The sequence below is a fragment of the Micromys minutus genome (genome assembly GCF_963924665.1).
Source record: "Micromys minutus genome assembly, chromosome: 12".
Classification (NCBI taxonomy): domain Eukaryota; kingdom Metazoa; phylum Chordata; class Mammalia; order Rodentia; family Muridae; genus Micromys; species Micromys minutus.
The window spans coordinates 18,055,541-18,082,393 of record NC_137981.1 but is presented as its reverse complement, the minus strand read 5'-3'; the positions used below and the strand labels follow the sequence as shown (position 1 = coordinate 18,082,393).

The window sequence follows — 26,853 nt, the reverse complement described above, 5'->3', positions numbered from 1 at the left end:
GCAAGATCAAATCTAACCTGTGTGAGCCTGTGAGCCATTTAACCTCTGGGTCTGAGTTTCATTGTCTTTCAAAAGACAGACATTTGACAGTTTTTTGACTTTGAGGGTAAACACATTTTTATGAGAACTTAATGTTTACACAAGATAGAGTGCTTCAGACCACGGTCGTCACGCAAGATGGGCAGCATGCTCACAGCAGGGAGAGTCCAGTCAGTATGTCTTTGACCTTCTTCATCCTTCCATTTGTCCTTCAGTGGGTGTTGACTGGGGTCTCCTGTATGTCCGGCTCAAAGCAGGGAAGGGATGCGAATTGGGATCCAGTTCAAATCTCTCCCGTCTTAGAACTTGCAATTGTGAACTTGGCTATTCACAAGACAGGGCTGTAGGCATTCTGTTACCCCGATTATTCTTTCCAGAAGATCTCAGGCAGGGTGGCAAGCATCACCAAGGACTCCTGGAGGAAAAGGATCCTGGCAAACAGTATGCTGTTCAGCATGGCTTTCAGAGGCACGAGTGTTCCCAGTGAGTCCGGAGTGTGTCCTGAAGTGGCCGCAGAGAGAGAAAGAACAGGTGCAAACTGTGGGTGTTCGAACAGTTTAAGGGGGAAATCCTCCCATCCCAAGGGCTGGGAGAGGGGTGGAGACTGGATGGAAGAGCCCGGAGGCTGACAAGATGAAGGAAGGTCTTGTGACCTAGATCTGCACAGAGGTCACAGCAGTGCAGAGAGAGCTGTAAAAAGGTCTGTGATTGCTTGCCTTGGGGCTGGGACACACGGCAATGTACAGGACCTCTGGAATATCAGCTTGAGGTGACCACGCTGCTGACAAGCCAGGCTGTCTGGGGAGAGGTGACAGGTTCCAGCAGTGATTGATGAGGAATTTGTATAGAGATATTTACAGGCATTCTGACTTGTGGACAACGGACCTCAGACATTATACTCCAAAACTTGTTGCTTTGGGTTTGTGCTGGTTTGTTTTATATCAACTTGACACACATCTGAAAGGAGGGAACCTCACCTGAGAAAATGCCTCCATAAGCTCTGACCGTATGTAAGCCTATAGGGTGTAACGGCGAATTAGTTAAACCTCTTGGTGCTCCCAGTGTGTGCACTGCTCTGGTCCAAGAGCTCACAGGCCCAAGAACTCTGGATTTGAGAATGAAGCACACGGACACGCCAGCTAATTTTGATATGCCTTGAATAGCTTAATGGTTGGGCAATTCTAAACCTCCCCGAGACTAGCACACACACCCCTCTGATATTCCTAAATTAACATCTTTTTTTAAAAAAAAATCTGTATTTCATCTCTGCTATCCCAGACACAATCAGAGGAGTGGACCCTAGGGCCACCTTCCAGGATTCTTACGTGGCGAGCCTTTTGTTTTGCTCCCCACCCCAACCCACCCCCATACCCCCTCACCCTCACACCCCCATAACCCCCCACCCCCATCATGGAGATTCTGCCTGTTCTTCCTCCTCTGTCTCCTACCCACAAAATCTAAAAGTCCTGCCTCCATCTTCCTGCCCAGCCATTGGCTGTACTGCAATTCTTTATTTCCAATCAGAGCCAGCTGGGGGCAGAAACCCTCAGTATCTAGAAGTGCAGCTTTAGGGAGCTAAATTAAGATATAGCTTTAGGACCAATTCCCAACAGTAGGGTATTTTCTTAATTGGTGATTGACAAAGGAACACCCAGCCCCTTCTGGGTGGGGACATCCCTAGCCTGGTGGTGGCAGTCTGAACAAGCCATGAAGAGCAAGCCAGTAAATAGCACCCTTCCATTGCCTCTGCGTCAGCTTCTTTCTCTGGGTTCCTGCCCTACTGAGTTCCTGGCCTGAACAATGGTATGGACGTTTAAGCCAAACAACCCCTTTTGTCTTCATGTTACTTTGGTCATGGTGTTTTAATCAAAACGGTAATAACCCTAACTAGGACAGGATTTAAAACTGAGCAGCCTTGGAGAGCAGTAAATGTAGGGAGTGCTGCCTCCCAAATTCCTGTACCTACTTAGGTGCAACACTTCCTTTAGTCCTTTTACTCACATTTTTGCTAAGAGAGGAAGATCAAGCTCGTGTGGCCGAGCAAGAGACAAAATATCTCACATTACACCCACCCAAGGGTCCAGGGAACGTTGCCTCAGGCCATTGTGGTTTGGGGTCCCACGATTTTCCCTGTGAAAGGTGTTTCTTCCCTTCTGAAACTGCCTATATCCCCATTCCCCTCTCCACCATGGAGACGGTGATCATGCCTCAACCACTTAGCCTTTGGGTTTCCTGTTTTGTTCAACTCTGTGCCCATAGGCACCCAAATCAAGTCACACACCTTTCCTCTCACTGTCTCTCTGTTGCAGGAGGTTCTGTTTAAGAAGCCTTCAAAAGGAAAGCTGGAATTTCTCCATAAAAGTTCTAGGAACTCTGGCCTTGGGACTAGGCCTTCACAGTTCAGTCCTGAGAAGAGTCTCCTCTTCAGCCATCTTCCCCAGCTAAGCACGAAAGCTCTTGTAGAGGAAGTCTGGTGGCCTTGCATGTACAATGGCGCACCCGCCTCTGTGGTCCGGTGGATGCATTGTCTCCTCTAGAACCATTTATTTTGAAAGATTACTTCCCAAAGTAAGAACTCATTCTATTCCCAGCCAAACCCTGAAAACGTGTAATTCCCCATTGTTCAAAAAACAAAAAACAAAATAAATAAATAAAAACAGAAGCAAAGCCTCCCTCATTTCACAGTTGTCTCTACTGCTTTCTTCATCTTCAGCATCCTCTACAGTTCCAGTGTGTGGAGCCTTTTCCTGTTCTCAGTGAATGAATTTGCTGTAATTCACCCATTCTGCTGTGTTTAGGGTATGTGAGCTGGCACCTCCAAATTCTGAGTAAACTTTATGTTATATATATTTTCCTTTGAAAGACATAAAAAAAAAAACAGTATAAGCTTCCTTGTGAGTCCCTGGTAGAAGGCTAACCCCTCCTGCCATCCACCCGAATCCCACATCTGTAGTAGTTGAACAATAACCACCCACAATAGACAAGTCAATAAATGATAATGTCACAATTCCTAGGATTGTGACCGACCAAAAGTAGTGTCTTTGTGTTGGATAGCTACAATGTATCAAGAACGCTCTAGGTACTTAACAAAATAATCTAAACTTTTCCTCCCTGGTGATCTTACCGGAAGCAGAGTTAACTGAACTCAATGCCAACAGCTGGCATCTAATAATAAAGTGCCTCAGCAAAAGCAAAACTGAAGAGTTGCTTCAAAGAGTTGACAGACAGGATTGGGCAGCTTTTTCATTGCCTGCTTTGGTCGTGTGTGTGTGTGTGTGTGTGTGTGTGTGTGTACCATGCACTTCATAATTGTGAAGTTTTCATTCACTATCAATTTGCTGGAAGAAATTTCAAAATCACTGTATACATTTCTGGAGTCTTTTTTAGTGGATGGTCCCGGGTCGGGAAGTCTTACAGAGGTGATGAGGTTCCGGTTGATGGTCTAAACACTGTTCCTTTGGTTCGTTATAGATCCCTCTTGTCACCTGGCTCACTCATATTTAGCCTTTTGTTTATAGTAAATTCATAGAGTTCAAGCAGCCCAGGTTTGCCACGTTACCATAGCAGCGCAATAGTGAGAGAGCACAGCCCCTCCCCTTTGCCTCCTGCATGTCCTTCCCTGCTTCTTCCTGTCACCTCTACTCCCTAAATCTGTCTGAGTTTCTTTTGTTTTTCCTTTCTTATGTGCTTCATTTCCACTCTTGACAAAGATGTTGATCACAAAAAGCAACTAAACAAAACATTCTAAGTTCTAAAGTCTGGCTTGTTCCTCTGTCACACTCTTTTCTTAGTCAACCCCAGCGAGGGGCAGCTATGCTTTTTTGATGGAAAAAGCGATCCTTTAATGATTTTTACACGCAAATCATTTTGGTTTGAGTGAAGGAGGAGAGACTGAATAAACAGATTTGGGGTGAGCATTCCAACTCTTCCCTTGCCTCTCTCATCCAGACCCAGGAAATCCACATTTGTTGTTGCACCTGGAGAGGAAGTAGACCACATGGAGAATGTCACAGATAAACATTTACACCTGATGGAGTCTGTTTTCTGTACAAAGGGAGTACAGTTGGGAAGCACCTGTGAGTCCCTGCCTTTGCTATGTCTCCCTCCTTCCTAAGAATTCTGATCTCATTCAGCATCCGCCCTATTACTGGAAGCCAGGTCCTTCAGAAGAGGTTAGCCCAACTCCATAACATAAACATTAGCCGTTTCCATGGCGCCCTTCCTTTATTGTGATTGGCTTAGACCTGTGTGTGTGTGTGTGTGTGTGTGTGTAAGAGGAATTTGCTAGTGACTTCCAGGTGATCCAGACACATCAATATGCTACAATCACTAGGATGAAGTCACAGGGGCATAGGATCACCGAGAACCCAGAATGCATTTCTCGGCTCACTTACCTGTTCCTGCCCCTGCAATAAAAGCAGGTGTAGAGTCTGCCAAGGGTAGCTAACTCATGCTCTTTGCCTGCTTCTCCTTTTCTCTCGTTTTGCTCCCTGGAATGTGGATGTGATAGCTGGGGGTGGAGCAATCATTGTGGTCCACGAATGACTTTCAGAATGGATACCATGCGTCACACAGCAGAAAAGACACCGCACTCCAGCCACGGAACGTTAATAAAGACTAAAAGGAAAGAGATAGCTATTTACAGCCACGAGATGTTGTGGTGTGTGGAAGCTCTATCAGGAACGTTGGCAGCCATTGTGTAAGCACAGAGAGAAAGACCCTGGGCCCAAAGTCCAGCCGAAAGGTAGCGATGATATAAAGTCAACCAGCCCTGCCGTGACTTTCCCGGGGACTTTTTTATTATGTGAGAAAATATCCTTCATTACTGTTTAAAGTACTGCCTTGGCGATTTCCGTTTCTTGCTGCTGAAAGGAGCTGTGATCGGGTTTAATGGTTCCCAGTGGTGGGAAACTACATGCTCCTTCAGAAAGAGCTCGGCTAATCAGAGATTTGGAAGCGCCGAGGAAGGTGCGCTACAAAACATTTAGTAAATAGAAAACAGGGGGAAACTATAATCCTGCTAGTCCACGGTAATCATGGCGATGATTTGGGCTTTACAGTCTTTTTAAAACGTACTATATGTAACTACATATATTTTTGCATACAGGTGATCACACTGTATGTTAAACCTTGGCTGCTACTTTGTACAAATACAATCTCTGGACACAATGTTAAGACCCAGCCACCCGGGAATTCAAGATAGGAAAACTAAATTAGGCAGTTTGGAGAAGCAATATAGACTGTGAAGCAAAAGCACAGAGGTAGTTCCTGGGATAGCAGACTGTGATTCTGGGTTCTTTGAACTCATCCCCTTCTTGTGGGATGGGCAACTCAATGGTTGGATGTCCTTTTTCTCGCTTTGTATGGTTGTTTTGCTTTTTGAATTTTTGCTTCTTCGTCTTCCAGATTTTACTGAAGGGTGAACCAAGCTAGAGAACCTGTCAGCAGACGCAGAGACCCGAACCTTTTAGTCCAGGGGCCAGGAATCAAAAAGCAGTAAAGCAGGAGAGTGTGTGGGGACTTTTTAGAACTCACTGTAGGGCTCAGACCGACCTCAAACTCATACCATCCTCTAGCCTCAAACCTGTTTGCTGGGATTACTGGTGAGAGTAATCACAGCTGGCTTTTGTTCTCTCCTCCCCTCCTCTCCAGTCCCCTCCCCTGCGCTCCTGTCCCCTCCCCTCCGCTCCAGTCCCCTCCCCTCCGCTCCAGTCCCCACCCCTCCTCTCCAGTCCCCTCCCCTGCGCTCCAGTCCCCTCCCCTCCTCTCCAGTCCCCTCCCCTGCGCTCCAGTCCCCACCCCTCAGCTCCTGTCTCCTCCCCTGCACTCCTGTCTCCTCCCCCTCTTTCCCCCATCAGTTCTGGAAGCATGGATCTGCACTGTTACACGTGTGGAGAGTCTCTTTATGACGATTTCTCCTTTCTTAGCTTTCAGCACTGGGAATGGAACCCAGAGCCTCTAGAATGCTTCTTTAGCGTCCAAGTCTGGACTTTATTTTATTTATTTATTTTTTTTAAGCCAGAGGAATGGGGTCTTTGGAAGCAGTAGAGTATTTACGGAATCTCGGACATGGATTATTTGAGGATAAATCTAACTTTATGAGTGATGGATATAAATTAGGGGATTACCTCAAAGTAACATATGAAGAATTATATGAAGAGGAGGAGGCAAAGGAGGAAGGGGGAAGAGGAGAAAATGGTGAACTGAAGACTTTGAGAATGGAACTGACATTGTAAATGTGACCACAGGGGACCAGACAAAACTGTGTTGTGTGTCTATAAAGGCTGAAATGAAAAAAACCAATGTGCACCAAAGAATTTGGAGACCCAAACAAATAATATTTAACAGTTTCAAGATAAAAATAATTTGACATAGGATCTTGACAAATCTACACAGTTCTGAAGAAGAAGAAAAAGGAGGAGGAGGAGAAGAAGAAGAAAAAGAAGAAGAAAAAAGAAAGAAAGAAGAAACAAAAGAAAGAGACATTAATGTCAAAATTCCAAACTTCCCCACCCCACCCCCAAGGTTAACAAGATATAACAGAATGGCTTCAAGCACATTTTATAGCCAATGTTCATGAGGCAAACATAAAGATTTCTGAAAGGAACAGAGGGACCAGTATTCTCAGCAGAGAAACAGAGTTGTTAAAACAAATAAATAAACAAAAACCAGCCAAGTACAGTGGTTCATTCTGCAATCCTAACATTCAGGAAGTAGAGGAATTCCGGGTCATCCTAGGCAACACGGAAAGTTTGAAGCCAACCTGGGCTACATGAGACTGTCTCAAAATAAAACAAAGTCAATGTACCTGTAATACCAGTGCTAAGGAGGCTGAGATAGGATATTGGGTTCAAGACTAGCTTGGATTACCTAGCAAAACCCTGTCTCAACCTGGAGTAAAAATTGAAGTAAATCAATTGTAAGGTTGAAATGGCAGAGAAAAGAGTTGACAAACTTGAAGAATCATTGATAGAATGATCCCATTGGAAGAATGGAGTTCCAGGAGACTGCTGAGCTCAGAGCGCGCTATTGGAGTCCTGAGGTGGGGCTGGAAGGGGAGAAGAGTGTGATTGGTGCAAAAATTTTATTTTAAAATGTGTGAGGAATTCCCACATTGTAAGATGTGCTCACATAGTCAAGAAGTATGATAAACAGAAGAAATCCAGACAATTGGCCAGACAACGAAAGTAGTGAAACCAAAAGATGGAACTGGCAGGAAGAGACCACGCAGGCGCAGAGCTGCAGTAGTGGCTAACCGCTACTGGCTCAACGCAGGCGGCAAAGAGGTGGGCCCTGGCAGATGGTTCCGGGTTGGGAAAGGAATCCTCCAGCATGTTGAGCAAGTGCTCTACGCATTCGGCCCCTCGTGGGCAGATTCACGGTGCAGAGGGGAGACCTTCACCCAAGTCTCGGGATGACACGACCCCCAAGAACTCACAAGAGACCATCCCTGCTGCAATTACATGAGGTTTACTGATGAACCAGTGCACTGGGGTCGAGACTCATATCCCATGCAGGGGTAGAGAAGTCTGACCCCGAGTGGCTGGGAGAGGGGGTTTTTATTAAAGGAAAAAACCACAACCCAAGGGGAGAGGGAGTATGTCATTGGAAAATGCCAAAAATACCAGTGAAGAATCGCAAGGGAAACGCCCGATTTCTCAAGATTGTTTATAAGGTGTTATTTCAACTTTTATGGCTTTATGGTCAGTCAGTTCCAGAAACAGAGTCACTGAACCTGCTATCCTACATTTTTGGCTCTACAATACCTGCTAGGGGTCTTCTACTTTACCTGTTAGGGGGTCAGGATTTATTCTGGTCTTTCACTTCGACCTTGGGTAGGGCAAGGCATAGATGTTTTCTGCCCTGTGGCTTCTAGTCTTGACCAGCCAGTGTTCCTCTGCTTTGCTAGTTCAGTGTCCTCAGCCACGTTAGAAATATCAAAGATGTGAAGCCACGTGAAGATGCAAAGCTTTAGATATAGGACATGGATAATCAAGCTTGGTGTTTCTGTCTCCTGTCACTCACTCGAGCTCCCCTTCACACCCCTTCTCTCTCCATTGCGCTGGATTTATCTTCTCCCATCTGTCATTCTAAAGGTTCCTGGGATGAGATGCGAGGCCATGACTGAAAGCAATCTGGGCTAACTGCACTCTTGTGGCAAATGGGCAAAGTCTGAAGAGTAGAGTCAGAGACAGCATTTGCTGAGGGGGGAGAATCTGAGGCCCTCAAACTGTTTATGGATAACACACTGCGGCTTTTGGAGGCTGTTTGCTTCCTCTGCACGGTCCTGACAATCACAGCCCACGAACATTTCAGGGATCAGCCTTTGGGTGCTTTGATATCTAATCTTGGATGCCAATGTCACACACCTAGGAAGAGCTACCTTCACTTGTTATATTGCTGTTAGTAGGTTGGCCTATGGGCATGTCCGTGGGGCATGTTCTTGATTGCTAATTGATGGAGGAGGGACCAGTTCTTTGTGCTCAGTACCATCCCTGGGCAGGAGACCCTGGGCTGTACAAAAAGTAGCTGAATGAATCCCAGCGAGCAAGCCAGTGAGCAGCACTCCTCCATGGCCTCTGGATCAGTTCCTGTCTCCCGGTTCCTGCCTTGAGTTCCTGCCTTGAGTTCCTGCCCTGCCCTCCTGGATGATGACATATAACCAGAACGTTTGGAAAAAAATAAACCACTTTCTGTCCGAGTTGCTTTTGGTCACCAGGCTTATCACAGCAACAGAAAACAAGCTGGAACAGTTGTTCCTCTGTAATGACTTCTGTGCGCTGCTTATCGTACTACCAGCACCTAGATGGAAAGCCAAAGCAACATCTTTTAAAGTTTTATTGTATAACCATGAATGTGTTTTGTACCTCTGCCCTCTATGTTCTTTGGGGAAAAGGCCTGCATGTTATCAAGAATAGGACAGTTTAGAAAATCCTGCAACTTAAATAATTCACATTCTTTTATATTTCATTAATTGTAAGACATTGTCCATAAGAGTACAAAAAAATTTGTAGCCACCAAATACAATAAAAATTTTTATTACATTTATGTACTTTGTGTAGGTGTGTGTGTGTGTGTGTGTGTTTGTGTTTATGTGGGGGGGATGTGTGCATATGATTATGTGGAGGTCTGAGGACAGCTTATGAGAGCTGGTTCTCTTTACGTGAGTTCTGGGGACTGAACTCAGTTCATTAGGTTTTTCCTCAAACACCTTTACCCACTAAGTCATCTCACTACACCCAAGTTCAATTATTTACCTATCTATGAGTCATTGTCTTACCATGTTGCCGAGGCCCACCTAGAACCATTACACAGGCTGAGCGGGCCTCTAGCTGGCCTTCTGCCCAGTCATCTCCCGAGATATTTCTCAGAACAATTCTTAAGCTGCGAATCTATATTTAATACAGGAATGCATGTGCAGATATCTGAACCATTTATACATCTCACACACAGCAAAGTGAGGATTAACAAAGGGTTGGTTTGTTTGCTTTTAGATTACCTTCAGTCAAATTTATGGTTTGCAAAGTCTGTGATTAGCATAAACATGTCTTCCAGCTTTCTCTGACAGACAGGCTAGAAAACATTCCCAAGTAAGTAAAAATAAAGAATTTCAGGGAAGAATAAAAGCGACAAGAGTAGACATTCCTAAAAACAAAACAAAACAAAACACCCTTTGTAATGTATTCGCGGTAATAAACTGTAACAGAGGGTTTGAAATATTGGTTGTGTTCAAGAGAAAACCCTGGTAAGCACATAGTGCTTAGGTATATTGCCAGGAAGGACAGGTAATGGTGCGACCCTGGGCAGCCTGGCTGTTTGTTGGGCAGAGGGGTGGGAAGCCCAAGAGAGGGGAAAACATCTGTCTCCTGTATTATTCTGCCGCGCCTTTCTGCTGTACATCAGCGGGACAGCCTGCTGTCAGGAAGCAATGCCGGCTTGTCTCCTGGATGGGAGGACAGAGGACGGAGTGGACAGTTTTAGAGTCTTGTACTTTCATGTGAGAAGTGCTTGTAAGGCGACAGGAGCTCTGGGCAGCTCGCCGTGAAAACGCTGAGAAACATCAAACGCTAGCCTCTCTGCAGAAAGGTAGGCTCTGGCTTTAGTGCCGATTCTTTGGGCTCAGGCTGAGTCTAATAGTACACAAAGGATAGACAAAAGCCTGCGCGCGCCTGGCAGTCACCATGGGAGACGCAAAACGATGCCCGTTCACTACAGATGCTCCGCCGGTGGAAAAGCTGCTGCACCGGCAGCCTGGTCTTATTGAGTCCTCTAAACTTTGGGAAAACTCTCCAGGGCAGGGAGACGAAACTCTGCTCAGCGAACACCCGCTTCTGTGCACAATTGATGCTTATTGTTAGGGAGATTTTTATTCTTCAGTTGTCCCTGATTTAATCTTGAGTCTTTTAACATTGAACACAAATTGAGGCATAGCAGCTGTACAAAGTATCTGTCCTTCAGGGATCCAGCCCCACCGCGGTATGAATTTTCCAGAGGTTTATGAACTAGCTGCATGTGTCGTATTGTTACTCACCAACCTTCGGACAACCCAGATCAGCCATTCCCTTCCATTATTCACTCTCTTTCTATGATAACATAAAATCTCAAAGACAGTTACTCTCTTGATTGTCTGTTTTCTAGTTGTCATGGTACAGGATACAATACCAGCACTTAGGGAGGCAGAGACAGGTGCGTTTGTGAGTTCAAGACCAGCCACAGCTATACAGTGAGACTGTTTCAGAAAAATCAAACAAACAAAAACGGCATTTTGAAGACTTGAGACTCATCCAACTAGTGCCTTTTTTAAAATTTTTATAAAAAAATAAAATAAAATTTTAATAAAATAAAAAATAAAATTGATTGGCCACATGTTTTCTGCAGAATTCTGTCGTGCAATCTGGGCTTGTTAGGTCACAGAGATGTTGTGGGATAAAGTGGTTTAGCTGTGCCAAATTTGTTGTCAATCTCTTTCTAACATAACACAAAATCTCACAGACTACCCTCTCCATTGCCTTTTCTAATTGTCATGTTCCAAGATAACAAAAGGACATGGCGTCAGGTAATCGGGAAAGGCAGGAGAAGGTCTGCATAGCTGTGCTTTCTGAGAAGCAGAGAAATGGGAAGAAAGGCGTCCTTACCATTTCCTCCTCACTGTCACAGGCAGGGTAGGGCTGCTGGCTGCTGGCTGCTGGCTGCAGCCCCAGTGATCCTGGTGTTTCTAAGACAGGGCTTCCCCCCCACCCCCCTGAGCAGGAGATGCCTAGGAGTGGCGGAGGCTGGGAGCATACTGGAAAATTTAAAACAACACAACACAAAAACACTCAGAGGAAACTGGCCTCTTGTGTTAAGAGTTGTCATGTCAGTTAACGGTTTGGAAGATCCCGGCGATGCTTAGCACCTGTCTCTGTTCACATAAACACACAGCTATTTTATGTTCACAGAAACACTATTCGGAAGTCACCCTTCAAATGACCTTGAAGGCGGAAAGGCAAACAAATGTGCCATTGTCCACTTGGACGTCACCGGGCACCTCCCAGTGTTTCTTGTAATCTGCCAATACCCAGTTCTGCTAATACCCTGCGGCAGGTGGGAACGGTACAAAGAATTTCCACACGAATCCTCCTCGCTGTGCAAGATGGATGCGGCACTGGATAAGATTCAAATCTCACCTGGGACCACAGGTACATAAAGACATCAAAGGAGTCTGTGACACCGTGGCAACCGCTCCTGGAACTATTACTGTCCCTTAAAAATCCATCCCCAGAGCCAGTCTCCACAACATAAGAAGGCCGGCAGGCAGGATGAGCTGATCCACCTGTGTCCTTACAGCTCCTTTACAGTCACTTTTATTTTTTAAAAGCTGGCTGAAAAACAAAAGAACACCGTTTAGTTCATAATCAGTTACATGACCGCTCAGTGTGGTGGGCCTTTGCAGCCATCACACACACACACACACACACACACACACACACACACACACACAGAGAGAGAGAGAGAGAGAGAGAGAGCTCCCAGTGACCACACAGGAAACTAGCATCTCCGGAAGATATCACAGATAATTTCTGTGGGAATTCAGAACCGGGTGAGGCTCACGCTCTGATACCTCAAATGCTCCATGTGGCTGAGTGGATGCACAAATCCTGGGGGAGAGCTGCAGTATGGGGGTCCCATGCTTCTGTACCTTGTGTATTAAGGATAGATGTTTTATCAACTTATAAAGTCAATCATTCGGTAAAAGCATCAAAAAATAAATAAATAAAATAAAGACCTTAGCTTTGGCAGAAGGGAAAAATGGAAGAATAAGACAAAAGAACTCAAAAATGAAAACTAAAATACTGAGCCGTGGTTTTTATGCACTCATTCAGAACACAGAGGGTAAAGATGAGGGAAGTGGCTCATTTTAGTAGCAGTACAGAAGATAATGTTTTCAGCCTATTTCTTTACTAGCAGCAAACATTGTTGATAGGCCCGAACAGGTAGCTCCTTAGGAAGGAAGAGGTACAGCAAAACATGCAACTGAGGCTTATGGGACATCAGAAGTAGCGGTGGTCTCTATAACAAAGCCAGCACATTGACTTAAGTGTTCTCCCTATTAATTCTGTTACGTTTTCAGTGAAAAATACAGATTAAGGCTGAGGTGTAGCTCAGTAATGGAAGAGGGTTCAGTATGTTCATATATGTTCATAGTTCAGTATGTCTTGAAGCAAAACATTATGATCAGGGTGTAACACGTGTTCAGAGTCAAAGGCATTAATTAGCTTATGATTCTAGGGTGGTGTGTGTGTGTGTGTGTGTGTGTGTGTGTGTGTACCATGGTGTGCATGAAGAGGTCAGAGGACAACGTCAGGGAACGGACTCTTGCCTGCCACCATGTTGAGGCAGGATCTTTCATTGTTTCTGCTGCTGCAGCACACACTGCTGGAAATTCTCCTGTCTCCATCTCTCACCTTTTGACAGCTGGAGTGCTGGAATGTTCTGCACTGGGGAGATATAGAAGAGAGATCTACAGCAGAACCTATGGCACTGGTCTGTGTTAGAGGCTGCTTGGAGTAATGGAGAAACCTTGACTCTCAGGCTTCCCTTGAGCTCACCTGCTTTTTCCCTCTGGCTTTTTGTTTACATTTGACAGACTGCCCTGGATTTTACTTTGTTGCTGCTTAGAAGTTGCATGTACCTGACTGTGCACATAAGAATAAATGAGGGCAGAGCTTCAAGTGAATGACAAAAAGCTTACATCTTGACAGACTGTCTTCCTGAATGTTTCTTTTGTCTCTGGTTCCTAGGAATCCTGAAGCTTCCTCCCAAACAAGTTCTCTAGTAGTCATAACATCCGGTGAGGATGTGGTACTTGTTGGATTTACAGGAGGCACAAGTGGAAACTGCCCTGACAGCTTGCCCAAATGTTCTATCAAATTCACGATTAAGCTGCAATTGGATGTGAATTGCTAGGGCGCCATCTTGACAAAGTTTGCTGGGGCTTGTTTGAGTATAAGAGTAGTGAGTTTTAAGGCCATCACAATTGAGACATAGTTCAAATTTCTAACCACTTTCTTGGCAATACTGTTTCATATACCAACTGGGAATAAAAGCACACATAAAGGTGCAAATTGAATTTGGTGGCTTGGTTTCTAGATTTTTATGAATTAAAAAGATAAGGTTTAATACGTGGTGAGAATAAAAATATATATTCACATTCAAGATACTTATTATGCTATTAACAGGGTGAAAGAATAAGAGAATCTCAAGGAGAGGGGAAATATAATGATATTAGGATAGAATTAACAGAAAATAGTAACTGTCTCCTCGGGTAGCCCTAAGTAGGGGGGTTATTTAACTTGTTAGCTGAGTTTTTAAATAGTAATTCTCTAAATCACTGTCAATATCAATTAGTTCCTTTGCTCCAACTAGAGGAACAGTGATATTTTATAGTAAATAACTACTCCTTATTCATTTGCCCATGGTTTGATAGACATGATTTGATATAATATGACATAATGGGAGAATAGAAATGAATGATAAATTATACTGGATAGCTTCCCTCGAATTATGTAAATGTTACCAGGATTGTGGTCGTGACCTTTTTTATAAAGCAGATAAAAAGGGTTCAAGAATATGAATAAATGAAATTAATTTTCTAAGAAAAACTGAAAAACCAGTCTACAGTGAAGAAGATGCGAAAGAAAATGATCCTATTCAAGCATTCGTTTTAGAACAATGTATTAGGGGCGGGGGAGATGGTAAGAAGGTTGAATACCTGTTGCTCATGTAGAGGACCTAGGTTTGGTTCCAAGCACCCACATAGGTGGCTCACAACTGTCAACTCCAGGAGATCTGACACCCTCATCTGGACTCCTTGGACACCTGAATGCGTGTACTACGCCTACAGATAAGCGACCATACACGTACACATGAAATAAAATAAATAAGTCTACCTAAGACTTGCTGAGTGGTAGCCGGGGCTGACCCTGCTTGTCCCCAGACCCGCGCAGAATCACGGTCGTGGGCGGGGCGCCGGCGTCCGGTTGGCGCTCGCCTGGGTGGTGCTCGCCCTGTGGGCTGACACTGGGGTAATCCGGAGGCGCTCCGGAATTAGGCAGACAGCGGGGCTGAGACTGAAGCTGGGGCAGTGTGCACGCGAGGCCGCCGTGCCTTGGACTACGGCTTGTGGCAGTGGCGAGGCGTGCTGCCCTTGTACACCTTCGTGGTGCGCGAGGAGAATAGCAGCGGCCACAGGAAGAGGCCATGTTCAACCTGATGCTGGGTGATAGGAACCGACTGCCCTTCCGGAGAGACCGGGTCACGAGCCTAGGCTGGCACAGCTGGTCTAGACCAGTCCGGAGCTGTCCGAATCCTGCTCATGGTTCCAGGAGTCCTATGTGATTTCTCCAACTAACCTCAAGATGCCAGTCGCTCCAGCGCAGAATGACATCCAGCTTCCGGTCACTAACTCCTGGACAGATGAGAGAAAATTCTTCTTGGCTTCTTATAACAGAAAGAAAGAGGACGGGGAGGGCAGCGTTTGGATTGCAAAGTCATCAGCTGGTGCCAAAGATGAAGGCACCCTCATCTCCTCAGAGGCCTCGGAGCTTCTGGATGTCATAGACAACCAGGGCCGAGTGCACGTGGTCCACGTGATCCAGAAATACCTCGAGCACCCTCTCTGCTCCTCCAGCCGGTCACTGCAAGTTTGACATTCAAAGCTGGGTCCTGGTTGACCGTCGGTTTAACGTCTACCTCTACAGAGAGGGTGTGCTTCGAACTGCTTCAGAACCGTATCATGTTGATAATTTCTAAAATAAGACCTGCCATCTGGCCGATCACTGCATTCGGAAAGAGTACTCAGAGGACTACGGGAAATACGAAGAAGGGAATGAAATGTTCTTCGAAGTACCTAATCAGTACCTAACAAGCGTTCTGAACGTCACCTTAGCAAGCAGCATTTTGCTGCCAATCAGACACATCATAAGGAGCTGCCGGTGGCTGTGGAGCCCGCCATGAGCCCCAAGCACCTCCCTTACCAGAGCTTCCAGCTCCTTGGCTTTGACTTCGTGGTGGGTGAGGAGCTGAAGGTTCGGTTCATTGAGGTCAATGGTGCCCCTGTGAAACTCTGTGCAGAACTGTGCCGGGACATAGCCAAATCCAGTATCTTCCTATCCCCGGACACGGAGCAGGTACCGCAGCAGCCGGCCGGGTTCAACAAGCTCTGAAGGACTGGAAGGTACAAAGCTTTCACCTAACCATAAAAAGAAAACAGGTCGCCATACCTCCAACAGCACTGATAATATGTATAATAATAATAATAATAATAATAATAATAATAATAATAATAATAATAATAATAATAATAATAATAATAATAAAGCCACCAAAGGTCACATATTTTATGACTCTACTTATGAACAATGTTCTGTATGGATACAGAAAGCTGATCAATGGTTTTGATCAGCATGGAGGAGGGCAAGGTGATGGTTAATAAAATCGTGATTTCTTTTGGGGCGCTGAAAACAATTTCAGTGTTGAACACCCAGTCCCACCTCTTATGTGCCAGGTGAGCTTCTCTGTCATGGAGGTATACCACCAACCTAAGCGAGTGTTTTATAGTGGTGATGGTTGTGCAAGCCTGAATATTCTAAAAACCTGTTGGATTACATTTTATAAATCCCATAGTGAGACAGACAGGGTAACTTCATGACAGGCTTCAAATTGGCTGTTCAGGAGACTAGGCCTGATACCTGTTTCCAAGAACTGGGCAAGTTCAGGCAAGTCCAGACCTCAGAGGCTGCCCTGACACCTGCTAGGACAATGGGTCAGCAGCAGCTTCCAGACTTCCGCAGCAATGGTTCTGGGATGTCCCTAGAGACAGAGCTAATTACCCCTCCCCAGAGTGTCCTTTGTGCTTTAGATCAGGCCTGCGAGCTCACTTGGGAGTCTCTCCATCTTTGGAATGGGAGACCCCAGCATGCTGGACTTCTACAGAATAAAACACGTTTTACTTTTACATACTATTTGAGTCTGAGGTATCATTCTTCAGTTTACCATGGACCCTGACAATAATATGTAAATTATACATCTTGTCTTATAAGAGGGGATAATTAGATAGTCATGTAGTAAGAACCTTAAAGAGGTGGCCAGATACCCAGTGACCCACCTGTTGCCACTCAGAGAGTGTGGAGGGAGACGCCCGGAGGCCTGCCTGCCTTGTGTGTGATTCGTAGTGCCATGCAACATCAGGGGTATGTGTTGATGTCCACGTCTCCTATGTGGACCATGAGGACATCCCTGGCTTGAGCAGCTACCTGGAACCATGTAGATGTCTAAGGGCTGTGCAGAGATGGCAGCACACTGGACAGCCAGCCCCATCTCTTATGAACTGTAGCACTCAGGGGAGTGGGCCTTCACCTGGGCAGCACAGTGGAGCTGATCTGGTGGTGTGGGTGCAGGTGAGCTGGGTCGATTCAGGTGAGATTTTAGAAATCTACAGACAGCACTTGTCCTTACACCTGTGTCCTCTTAAGAAGGCAAGCGTGTGGAGCATGCCTGTAATCCCAGAGACTCAGGAAGGATCATCTTAGCCAGAGATCAGTCGATCAAATCACTTGAGCAACAAAGTACAACCAATTGGGAATTGAGAAGAAGGGGAGGGTAGGGAGTGGGGAAGCAGATAGAAGAGAGGAAGACAACAGAGGAGAGGTAAGAATGGGGAGACAAGAAAAACTATTGAAAAGTTCTCTCGGGAGACATATATGGTTTTTAAATGAGATGTGGAAACAATTCTTTGTGGCTCTGAAGTCAAAAGAAACCACTGCTGCCTTGGCAAGAAGAAAATCAATGCTTGAGGTTTTATTGTATCCACTCTCCTCTCTGCAAAGCCACGACCCCCTGTGAGGCTCAAGAGCTATATGCTAAGTAAATTCATAATACAAAAAGAACCCAGAGGGCCGCATAGGACCAGAGTTTGGTTCTCAGTACCCACAACGGGTGGCTAACAACAGCCTGTAATTTCAGTTCCAGGGCATCTAACATCTTCTCCTGGCCTTTGAAAACACCCACAGGCATGGACAGGTACTTTAGTGAATATAGCCTGAGACATAGAGACATACTAATAATGAAAACTTTAGGCCTTAGCTTATTTGTTTTCAACTGGTTCTTATAGCTTAAATGAACCCATTTATACTAACCAATGTTCTGCCAGGTGGTTTGTTTACCTCTTTTCAGTTTCATACATCTGACTTCCTCCTTGTCTGGTGGGCAAATATCTTTCTTCCAGAGCTCCTGTCTCTCTGCCGGAAAGTTTTGCCTGTTCTCTCCTGCTTTGCTAGGAGTCCAAAGGCTGTTCAGCTCTTTAAAATCCCATCATAAGGTGTTGGAGGGAGTGTTTACAACAGCTGTTATTAAGACAGTTGACACTTAACAATACCAAAGTCTGATCCGCCCTCAGCTCTCTGTGAGTGCATAAATCAGCATTTGAATAACACAAAGACAATCTTTACACACGGCACAACATACCACCCCAACACATAAGTGCATACACTCACACGCACACACACATTTCGAATATACACATAGAGTGTCCCATGGCAAAGCAGGAGAGAACAGGCGGGGCCCTCAGTGGCATCATCTCTGATCCCTTTATTTCCCTAATGTTCTAAGCCACAGTGGTGACTGTGAGGGGGGGGTCTGGCTTACCCAGGGTAATGCTGTAACACTGTTGCTTGATTCAGGGATGAGCTCATCACCATGTTCATGGTCTAACTGATAGTAGCGCTGGGACCCAGATCTGTCTTTGGAACCCCTCTCTTCATGGTGTGACAGGCAGCCACTCATTTCCAGTGGATTTGTGTTGCAGTAAGTATTAAAAAATGGAAAAGCTTATCTCTTTATTGACCCTGTAGTCTCACTCTGTGGGTGCTGCTTTTAGTAAGGAGCTGCGCGCACCTCTGTTGCTCCCTCCGAGCTGCTCCCAAGGTCTCACTCCGTCTGCATGACTCTCTTCCCTGGCAGTTTACTCCGCCTGCCCTACTGCCTCCATCATGGGGTGTTTCTTTACCCTAAATCCCAACACAAACACAACTCTAAGGCCCGATAGCTTTTCATACAGGTTTATATATTCAATTCTCAATCCACAAACCCTCTACACAACAAGATCACATCAAATGGACAAAGAAACAAACTGCTCTTCTATATGAGATAAAGACCTATAAAATTCTTAAATGTTCCTAGCTACTTAATACCAATAGGGCCCACCTGGATCTATTTCATCCTTCCCGCGGTCCATCTTGGAGCTCTTCTCTCAGTCCTCCTCTGTCCTCTGACCTCTGACCTTCTCTCTCTACACCTCCCTTCCCCTGTCCAATCACTGGCTCTTGCCTTTATTTTACTAATTAAAATGGGAAGGTTCAGATGAAGACACCTTCATGAGTATATGACTAGGCAGCCCTTCTCAGAGAAGTAAAATTAGCATCAAAATACGAATGCTGCAGGACAATCTACAGATTTGCCTCAAGAGAAGAAGTAGGTTGAACACTACTGTTCAAAGGTGAAGGGTACAAGAGGTGCAGCGGAGGGAGGGATTACTAAGGAGGAACAAAGAGGGGCCTGTGAGATGGTAAATGTGTTTGTGGCCAAACCTGAGTTTGATGCTTGGGTCCCACACATTGAAAAAGAGAACTGACTCTTACAAGTTGTCCTCTGGCCTCCACACACATGCTCCCACGTACCTTCAAAATAAATAACTACGTAATAAGAATTTTAAAAGAGCAAAGACCGTATTAAATGACATTCCTAGTTCATAGACATACAAGCCAGTACCGTAAGTGGCTTGCTGGAGACCATGCAGACTGAGAACTGGGAAGGCGGCTCAGTTAGTGAAGGATGTGCTTTGCAAGCATGAAGACCTGAGTTCAGACCCTCAGCACCCTATCAGAGGCTCTGCCACGGGCCAAGTACCTGTAATCCAGCACTGGGAAGGCTGACTCAGGAGGATTCTTGGAGGTTGTTTGCCAGATAGCCCTGATGAATAACTGGTGATCTCCAGGTTCGATGTGAGGCTCTATTGCGAAAAGTAAGTTGGAGAGTGATGGAGAGGATGTCTGATGTCAATCTCTGCCTCCACACAGATGCAAACATGGCATTGTCCCACCACATGCAAAAGACTATAAACGCCAGGTTCTGAGACTGAAGCACAGTAGTGGGCTAGAAGGCCCTGGGTTCCATCCTCTGTGTTATGACAAATTGTCATGACACATACTGAGTACTATTTTTTCTTTACTTCAACCAACCAAAACTCTGATTTATCTACCACTTTCTTATGCGGTTCTAAATTTTCATATATATTTAATATGTTTATGCATATGCTTCTGCTTTAAAAAGCAGTTTAGATCATGGAGTACCCATCCTCAGTAGATTCATCTGCACAACAAACCCTCAGGGAATATAGAAGCAGGGGTAGAAAGATTGTAAAAGAAAGAGGACCAGGGCATCTGCTAGTGTCTCCTAGAAATGACAAGGAAGCTTTGCCATGATACCTTAACAAATGGCTTCCCAACTAAGATCTGAACAGGTAGAACACCAAAGGACATGCTAATGTGGGATGGAGGCCCCAACCTAAGACAAAGAACTAAAGGCAACTAAAATATGCTGAGATTGGGAGAAGTGACCTTCTGCCATGGAGGAGACCTCCTGTTAGTTATTCCTTTATTCCTTACCAAGTGGTCAGGCCTGAAATCATGTACATACAATACTGAATGGACTCATAAAGTTGTATGTGTATAGTTTAGAGGGGGGGGGGAGAGAGAGAGAGAGAGAGAGAGAGAGAGAGAGAGAGAGAGAGAGAGAGAGAGGAGAAATTGAGAGAGCTAGTATGGAATGAGTTGAAGAAAGAAAAGGGAGACTAGAAGGAAATGATATAATTATGATATTTTAACAATTAAAGAAAACTAAAAGCAACACACACACACACACACACACTCCTTAAAAGGCCTATACTGAGGGAACCAAGCTTTCTCTGTCAAGTACAAGACTGTCAGAGAGAATTCTGGGTTAGTAGACCAACACCACACAAAGGTGTGTCTAGGACACTGGTTATGTATTTTAGGCCTGCGGTTTCCAAAGCCATAGTCAACTGTAGGTGGTACATCCAAACCCAGAAACCCAGCGTTTGGTTCCCAAACATTAGAGACCTAACCTTTTACAACCTCGGTCAGCAGATGATTGGACTAAGAGAGCCAATGGCTTCTCACTCTGCCTCCCTCTGCAATAAAATGCACTGGAAACAATTAAAAAAAAAAAACAGTTTTTCTTATTTTAAATGTTCAACTATTAGTAAAACATAAAATGTGAAAAGTGGGTCCCAGCGCACATTACACCCACACCAGAGAAGCTCAACGGTTAGGTAACTATTTCATCCTGGCTTCCTTCATGCGCTTTATCTTAGTCTTCTTTGACAGTTGTATCATATTCTGCTGTCTGAATGCCTCAGTTTCCTTAGCCAATCTCCTATCCACAGGGTTGAGAGTTGAAGACAGTTCTACTTCACATGAACACTGCTGTAGTGACCAGTCCAGCACACATGTTTGTGTGTGTCTTTGTACACACAGTCTCTTAGAAGAAACCCCTAGAGACAAAAAGGTAGGACTGAACAAGTGTACATCTAAAGTTTCAATACAAATCGAACTGACCCCTGAAGATGACACACGGATGGATCTAGGCTCACACCAACAGTTACTAGACAGCATGCTTATAGTTTGATGAGTTCTTTTCTTTTATTTTTGGAATATAAAAACAGGGAAGAGAATTGCGTCACTGGGCTCATTTATTCTTAGACCACAGGACTTAATAGACAGGAAAAAAATGTATGTGTTCGAGAGGAGAGATGTTCCTACTACATCTAGGGTAACAGGCAAGACATCAGCTAGTACCAATGCTAAAAACCATCAGCGTCTTCGAACATTACCTCAGGCACAAGGTTGAGGATCCTTATGGCACTAGTATTTACTATTCTGTCTTGAGGTGTATATTATTGACATCTCATTTATTGATTCAATATGTGTTTTTGTTTTTTCCTGCTGAAACTCCTTAACCACAGTTGCAAATGCAGGTGCTTTTAAAGGGCAGTTGATGGAGCTTGGAAAAGCCTTCAAACTCACCTGACCTCAAGTTCACCTGCTCCGGACAATTGTTTCTCCCTCAGGAGGGTGAGGAGCGTCTAGACTCGCCAGACCTTACCACTCCTGCATTGGGTACTGTGAGGGTTATATATTAGCGCACAAATAGGACTCATTGTGGATTTATTTGGTGAAGAGGAAGTTTTTAAACCTCATGGTGAATATTTATATCATGAAACAGGGCTGTGAGCCACCCCCCCCCCCAGAGGCTGGAGTTCTGCTGGAAGGGTAGGCTGGTTTCATGTCCTTACTCAGGCAGACAGGACACGACTTGCTCTTCAAAACATTTCCTAACACAGGAGAGGGTCTCCAAGGGTGTTTCCCAAGGAAACAGAAGGAATAGATGCTTGGCACTCATGGATAAGCCATCACTGTCTGCATTGATGAATAACTGTTGGAGCATTAATGAGTTGCATTATACTGCAAGAGCAAGGGAGAAGAACGCTTCAATGTACAGTAAAAACCCAAGATATGTTTGGCAGGGAAGAAATCCATCTAGGAAGAGACGTCTGCAATCCTAGAAGACGCATACTGGGCACAGCATAGGCAATAACTTTTGAGGTTTGTAGAATTAAAAAAAAAAAAAAAAAGGCATTGCTGAGACAAAGGAAAAGGGGAGAGAAATGGATGTGAATGCTCAAAGGCAGATTAGCTTTGTTCCACTTCAGTACAAAGCTATATTGTGTTTGTATTGAAATATAAATTCCAAACAATGCTTTATCTGCACCTCAGTCTGCCCGCAGTCAAGGTGTCCTCCTTGAAGCTTACACACACACACACACAAAATAAAAATAAAAATCTCAGAGAGTTAGCCATTAGGAAGAAGAGGATAATGAATCGGCCTTGATGCCTGAGCAAAAGTAAGAAGAAATTGGTGAGGTTTTGTGAATCAAAGCCTTAAGGAATGGCAGCTTCTGCTGGTATAATCTTTGATATTTAATGCATTTATAAATTATAGCTCCATTATGTATGCTATTCTTCCTTCATGTGAATACTTATAATTTATTCAGCTCAGTTCCTGGGGGGAAATGCTGAGTGCCCAGTCCAACTTTTATCTGAGAAACAAGTTCTAGGGAAAAGGAATATTTGGGAGATGAAATTATGATTACCATCTACCTCCCGTTTCGCAGCCTTTAATTGCTTCCTGTCCAACTGGGAAGCTGATCTGGAATGTTCTCAGGATGCTTGAGTTCTTGCAAGTTCTCCACCTCAAACAGGGTCACTGCTGCACTGGGAACATCCTTTGAAGTCACCTTGCTCCCTCTCATAGTCTGTGTTTTGCTTTGATCGGTGAGTACCCTTTTCTTTTCCTAGAAAGCTTACTGCTGCTTGTTACGACTCCCATCACCAGCCGTTTTTACTCCGGAATAGCGATATTCCGATGAACCAAGAGTATAGATGCTTCGCTTTCGTGTATGTCTGTGTATCACATGCATGCCTGTGCCCTCCGAAGCCAGAGGAGGGCATCAAAGCTCCTGCAACTGAAACGATGCAAGGCTGTGAGCTGCCCCGTGGGTGCTGGGAATCTAAACCCAGCATCCCTGCCAGCGCTTTTAACTGCTGAGCCTTCCCTCCAGCCCCATACCCATTTCTTTAAGTAGATGTATTCCCCGAGCACACATGCTAAATAAAAACAGAAGTCCTAAATGCATCCTCTTTCCCATGACTTTATCTCACAGAAAGCATTTTTAAAGATGACCTTTACCTCTCAATGTCCCTGGAGGCAAGACTACAAGCATAATTGTTTATGATTTTGTTTTGTTTATAAAGCACCATTTGTGTAGATTTTCCTATCCTAATGCTTGCCGTCAAGAGGTTCCTTTTTTATCTCATAGACATTTTTTATTTCATCTTTACACTTTGAATTCAGTTTTGCTACCAGGACCACCTTCAATTAGCATTCAGTCTGCTGTCCCAGGTGGCCCCTGTGGAGCTCAAGCGAACCTTGAGCATGCGTGGTTGCAAGGTGTCTAGCAAAATGCTGTGTGCTTTAAAGCATCTATTAGCACCATTTGGGTTTGGGCTTTTCTAGGTTTTTTTTTTTTTCTTCCCAATTTCTTCTCTGCAAGATGATGTATCCCTGGCTCACAGGGTTGGACTCTTGTTGATTCTTTGCCGGTGTGTGGCTACAGTGTTTCGTTCACAAACCACAAACAACTAAACATCAAGCCAAGTGGCTGCCTGGTATTGAAAGCCAACTGCTGTGAAAGATGGAGGAAGGATAGATAGCCTTATCTGAACAAAGGGACCAATGTGATTCCAAACGTGCCCTCAAGGAAATAGTCCCCAAATGGGAGCGTGCTCGTGTTTTCAACATGGTGGATAGCCCACACACGCACCTAGCTCCTCTTCTCAGAGCAGAACACGGGACATTTTGAAACCTGTACCGCCCATGCTCCCGAACACAATGGTACTTTTCATCTATTTCTGGTGACTTTTATTTTCTTTTGTTGCTGGATCCCCTACATAATTGTAAGCATCTCACAGGCGAGCACAATGGTGAGCGGCGGGTGGACACTTCCTCCGCAGACGCAGACAATGTCTGCCTGGCTGGCACTGTTTAATTCGGCCATTAACCCACTTTTATACGCCCTTTTGACGGGGAGGAAAAAGATGCGGAAAAGCTCTTAAGAACTTAAATGAGAAGACGCTTTTCAATTTCATTTCCTGACTCGGGATGTTTCTGCAAAGCAACGCTGTGAAATAGAATCAGAAAGGCCTTCCAAAGAGTCATAAACAACCCCTGGGGCTCATTAGGAGCTAATGATACACATCATCTCCCTTGGCAATGGGCTACCCTGCCACTCTCGAAGCAACCCTGTCAGACGGAGAAATGGAAAAGTGACTGTGAGCACCTTTCCTGATAGAGAGGAGAGATACGAGGAGAGACCTTGGGAATATGCAAATCACAAGCCCTTGTGTGTGCCTGAGGAACTCTCAGAACTTGTGAGACACCCTACTTTGGAAGGTCAAGTTTTGCTTCCCAACCTCTCAGAGCCAGCAAATGTAATGACAGTGAATTCTTCTCTGGTCTTCCACCTGTTTCTCCCTTCGATCTAGCCTCCGAATAGCTTCAGACTAACCCCTCTGAGGTTCAGGGATTGACCTGTGTGCCATCTGAATAAAGGGTTCAGAACTTGCTCTTTAGAGAAGGAACAGTCGCAAGGCTTATGGATAGCCCTATACCACGGAACTGTGTGGTGGTGCGGGCAAGGTACTTGGTTCATTGGATGTGCTCTGTGCATCCTACTGAAAGCTGGTGTTATTCTTAGCCCCTGCCCATTCTCTTCTACTGAAATCTGGGGACTGCCCTTCCTCCCACCAGTGTTCCTGTCACCTCCACATATTCTTTCCTACTGAAACCTTACCCACCATTAGAGCTGAGTTACACCCTTTCCAAACTTCACTTTTCTTTCCAAACTTTGTTCAAGCCGGTGCAGCAGCAGCTGTTAATAGGGGAATGGGCTCTAGCCGATGATTCATGGGAGTGGGCTTGCTGTGGTTTAGGCGTTTGTCTTCCACCTCTAGGTGCATGTGGTGCTGAGAGATGGCTAGCTTTTTACAAGGAGGTTGTGGCACCCAGTGTCAGAGCCTGCAGTCACTGGGGGAATCCAACTAGAGAGGACCCTAGTGTTGCTGGCTTTCTGTCTTCCCATGAGATCATTTCCTTGCACACATCCCTTTGCAGCTGTGACATTAGCACAAGGTCTGAGGCTGATCCAGTGCCAGCACTTGGTTGTGAGCTAATGAGCCATCTTCTTCTACAATGAGTCATATAAACATGTCCATGAATTTGTTATGAATTAATTAATTCATTCATTCATTCTTCAGTTGGTATATGCATGATACAGCAATTGAGTGGAGGCTGGAGGACAACTTGTAGGGGTCACTTCTGTCCTCGACTATTTGGGCTCTGGGGATTGAAGTCAGGGAGTCAGGTTTGGTGGCAGGTATCCACCTAATAAACCAATTCACTGTCTCACATGCTTAAAAGGCAAAACTGCCATGTTTTACTTTTAAAACTATTATTTAGTGGGATATACTTCAAACGAATAATTCTTAGTACTACAACTGAAAAAAATAAGTTTTTAGCAAAAAAGACAAATTACATTAAATTTATTCTTTATGCAAATGTGCATCTTAAAAAAAGACTTATTTATTTTATGTATATGAGTACACTGTCACTGTCTTCAGACACACCAGAAGACGGCATTGGATCCGATCACAGATGGTTGTGAGCCACCATGTGGTTGCTGGGATTTGAACTCAGGACCTCTGGAAGAGCAGTCAGTGCTCTTAACCACTGAGCACTCTCCAGCCCACATATGTGCATTTATATAGGAAAACCACCCTGCCTTGTCTCTATGGCACTGGCCCAGGCTGCCCAACTCCTCTTCTCAGTATGTTAAAGACTGCTGTTTCTACAGCCGGATCTAAAAGGTGACTTTCAGACTTCCCTCTCTGAAAGCTATGCAGGGCTCTGAGGGTATGTGAAGCTGTGGTGTGTAGTTTAGAAATCTGACACAGGGGCATGTCACCTGCCCCCTGAGCACGGAAGCTCTGAGGCAAGAAAGACTCGAGCACACAAGTCTGGGAATCTCTGAGCCCTTAAGGCAGTTGGTTTCCACGGCTTTTACCATGTGGTGTCCAGTGGTGGTTTTTAACCAGGCCAGCTTGACATAGTATATTAGTAATGGGTTAAAGTCTGGGTTGTGTATCCCAGGTCTAAAGACTACCAATGCTCCCCATCCAGGATAATGTATATTTATTTATTAATAAATATTATTAAATATTTATTAAATATTTATTGTCGGGGTTCTCTGCCCATGTTCCAAGGACCAAGCTGTGTTGGGATTTCCTGACCCCATACCAGGGGCTAAGCTGTGTCGGGGTTTCCTGACTCATATTTCAAGGGCTAATAAATAATTTATTAGAGTTTATTTTATATCAAACACTATATTAGAGTCAGGGGCTACAAAAAGCAGACAAACACAGTACCTCGCCTAAAGGACTGTGTGGTTAGAGAGAACAAAATCTTGTTTTTTTTTTTTTTTTTTTTTTTTTTTTTTTTTTTTGATCCACTGTGGATTTTTTTATGTTTTAAACTTAATCCAAGCCAGATGTGGAGGCACTCAAGAGGTTGAGACAGGAGGCT

The 26,853-nt window shown here is 44.7% G+C and overlaps 1 pseudogene across 1 annotated transcript; it reads left to right on the top strand.

The window, feature by feature from the left end:
* The first annotated feature begins 14,778 nt into the window (after positions 1 to 14,778).
* On the top strand, positions 14,779 to 15,743 carry LOC308428081 (tubulin--tyrosine ligase-like; annotated as a pseudogene). Its single transcript has one exon. The product of its transcript is annotated as a tubulin--tyrosine ligase-like (transcript).
* The last annotated feature ends 11,110 nt before the right edge of the window (positions 15,744 to 26,853 follow it).